The sequence below is a fragment of the Microtus ochrogaster genome, unplaced genomic scaffold, assembly GCF_000317375.1.
Source record: "Microtus ochrogaster isolate Prairie Vole_2 unplaced genomic scaffold, MicOch1.0 UNK1, whole genome shotgun sequence".
Taxonomy (NCBI): domain Eukaryota; kingdom Metazoa; phylum Chordata; class Mammalia; order Rodentia; family Cricetidae; genus Microtus; species Microtus ochrogaster.
Genome location: NW_004949099.1, coordinates 24,483,423 through 24,487,247, shown reverse-complemented (window position 1 = coordinate 24,487,247; position 3,825 = coordinate 24,483,423).

Sequence of the window (3,825 nt, the reverse complement as noted above, 5' to 3'; positions counted from 1 at the left end):
CTATCTATCTATCTATCTATCTATCTATCTATCTATCTATCTATCTATCATCTATCTATCTATCTATCTATCTATCTATCTATCTATCTATAGACAAGAATGAAAGAAAAAGAGAAAAGGAAGGAAGGAGAGAGGAAGAATAAGAAAAAGGGAGAGAAAAGAGAGGGAAGAGAGAGGCAAGAGGAAAGATTAATTTTTACCCTAAAGTAAGGTGCTTGCTGTTTCAAAATGAGAATGGCAACAAATCCTGAATGCAAAGATGTAGATGGTTTATGGAGAAATGGTCATATCCCACACTGTTAGGGGGCTGAATTTAAATGGGTTAATTTTATCTGAAATGAGCTCTAAGATCAATAGTGTACCCATGCAAAACTAGATCTTAATTTTCTTTCTCCCTTAAGAGATTCAGCTTTGTTGTACTTTTAAAATACGTTTTTATTTGCCTGTTAAATAATTCACTTAAGAAACTAAGATCCTGAATTCTATCCACAGATTTTACCTTGCCCTTCAAATTGTCTTTATCAAGTTATTGATAACTTAAGAAAGTTGCCATATCTTCTGAATAGTAAAAGAGCTAAAAGGGTTTTGTTTTTACAATTTTGCCACTTTTATAATTACCATCAAAATAATTCACTCTCACATTGATTAGATGATGACAATTGTTTAACAATAAGTTGTCATCCTATTTAACCAGGTATTCAAATGATTTAAATCTTTAAAAAAATTTTAAAATCAATTTTAAAGTGCTAATTTCAAGCTCACATTGAATGTATCCAGAGGACCCTTGGAAAACCTAAAAAGAATTTGTTCTCTCACCTTGTAGGAGAGATGTTAAACTAATTAGATAATTTTATATGCAAGTTGCATCAATTAAGCAGTGATAATTAGCCTTCATGTGATTGTTTAAGGATATATGCTAGCTATATGCATTTCAGAAGCTATAAGTTCCTAGAAATTGGCCTTTGTTTTCATTGCCCATACAACTCATCATAAGCTTAGTAATCCTAGTAAGTATGTTATACTACATGAATGCAGGGATTTTCATCAAATCTTCAACTAGGATCATTTTAAACCTCTGCCAATTGGGTCGTGTTTCACACTGGTTCTTTTCTACATGCATTCTACATACGTACATACATACATACAATCACCTGTGAATATTTCCAACACTCCCTTGGGGAGTTAACTAGGAATCTTTGGTTTAAAATATTCCTAGTTCAGTGTTAGACACTTAAAAGTGTGTTCTGCCCTTACAGAAGACCTAGATCTTGTCCCAAGCGCTCACATAGGGCAACTCATAGCTGCCCCTTACTTTAGATCCAGGGGAGGCTAATGCTTGCTTCTGGTCTCTATGTACACCTGCACGGATGTGCGCATACCTATACACATTCACATAAATACATAATCAAAAATAAAATAAATATTTAAAAATGTTCCCTTCTCAAGTTACCCCTTGATAGATATTTAGTCACAACAATATGAAAGTTAATATAACTTCTAAGAAAAACATAAAGCAAAACAAAAACTTTGCTTATTCTTCGATGTTTGTCTCATAGAGTAAAAAAGCGCTTGAAATCTTTTGCCTCAAGGTATTTATAGCTTACAGCTATTTTGTAAATTGTATGTTTGGGAACAGGAATGAAACATTTTTTTCTTACTACCTGATTCTTCCATATTCTTGCTTTCAGAAACTTCTGTTTACATGGAAATTTCGTACTTTTTTGGTAAATTCAGCAGGATACTTCTCTCCCTGTAAAAAAGAGAACTAGAAACATTGATTATCTTAACATTTAATAATTGAGTGAATAGAATCATTGACAGGCACTTTTATGAAACTGAGGTTAAGTTGATGTTCCTAGGAGCTATGAAATGTCCTAGATTAGCCTGTTAACTGATCTACACATTTGCCAACTTTATGGTGAGTAAGTCACTTTCAAACCTGCCTACAAATCTTAGAATACACTTCAGACTGAGGAAATAGGAATTCACCCAAACCTGTTGGTACTGGAAAACCTAATTTTAAATTCTTGGGTTGGCTTCATAGCCTTTAAAAATCTCTTAAAAGTCAAGACAAGAATGAAGATTCTCATGAAAATATCCAGTAATATCTTTTAGGAACCCGCTGAGTTCACTTAGTGTTGTCTTTATGTGTATGGGTGTAGGTCATTAGTTTGAGCAGGGACAGCTACTCCAGAAGAAAACTGGCTACCCTTCCCATCCCATTTTATAAAAGAATATATGAAATAGCGAGGGAAAGTTATCGGAGGCTTGAATGGAACTGAAGTGAGGGAGTAGGGTGTATTTAGTGAATGAACATCATAATCTGTGTGAAATTCTCAACGAACAAAAACAAGTTCTAGTAAGCAAACTAAAGAATGAGGTTATGATGGATTAATGTTCTTAATACACATGTAAATAATTAGGTGACATCCAAGTTAGCTGAGGGTAGACTCCTCTTACGGATGAATTATTTCTATTTTGTCTATTTTTAGTAGAAATGGATGATTGATGGAGAAAAGGTAGGTATATTCCTGGAGATAGCTCTGACATATCTTGAGGGTTATTTGAGTTTGTTTTAAGTATTCAAAAATTTAAAGATCCATAAGCTACCTGTAAAAATTGTACAGCCGTCAACTCAGTTCTATTAGAACCTCTACTTTTGCATCATTCTTTCACTCATCTCATTTGGTACCACTGGAGGTAAAAACTAACTGCTCAGAACCTTAGTGAAACATCTAAGCATGTGTGGCGAGTCTGTGATCTCATACTGAGACATTGAGATAAGAAGACTCTAAAATCAGGGCCAGCTTGAGCAATCTTTTGGGATCTTGATAGATAAAATGAGAAAGAGAGAAAGAAGAGAAAGAAAGGATGAAAGAAGACGATAATAAAATAATACATGATGAGAAAATATTATAAACCACACCTGAGCATTGGGGACATTTGCTATTTGAAGTATCTGCCACAGAGCCATCACCAGAGTATCCAGTCTTAAAACTGGAAAATTGTTTCCCATTCCCAACTGTTTTCACACTCTCATCCGAACCTCCTGCATGCTTACCAGCTGCAGACCTTCCTGACTGCACCAAGGACTCAAAAACAAAGTCAACAGCTGGCTCAATCCCTTAGGGTATGGCTTTTCTTGTCTCCATAGAAGTAGCCCTTAATCGCACCATTCCTCAAGTTGTTTATACTCTTCCTTTTGGCAGAGGCACACTTTCACCCACCCAACCATCTACAGATGCAAAACAAAACTTTGTAAGTGAATTGACCTATTCCCAAGACTGAGGTTGATCCACACTGTGTTATGGGACCATCTTCTATTTCAACTTCTCAGCCAGGAAATATCTTGGAGATAGTTTCAAACAGAAAGGGAGTGCCAGGGCTTGGAATGTATTAATCCCAAATCTGGTGTCTTAGTATGAACTAAATATGGGACTTTGATAAATGGTACAGAAATAATTGTGGAATATTATCCTGAAGGTCAGAAGACACTCGTGTTACAAAGTCTTCCAAATACCCAAAGGTCTAGATTATCCTTATCTCCAAAGATGGAGAGGCACTGATTGAACAGGCCTTGTTAAGTATTTCCAGTTTATCACCTTGTATCACTTTTGCCTCATGCCCCTTCCTACCGTAATTTTTACCACACCTAGTTTTATATGTTTCCTTAGATCTTCAGAAGATTCACATGTCTTAAAACAGGTGAAGATATTTAAAATCTTCTTATTAATATATAGTGATGATGATAATTCATGTGATGTGATGTGTGTGTGTGTGTGTGTGTGTGTGTGCGCGCGCGCGCACGCGCGCGCTCACGCACAC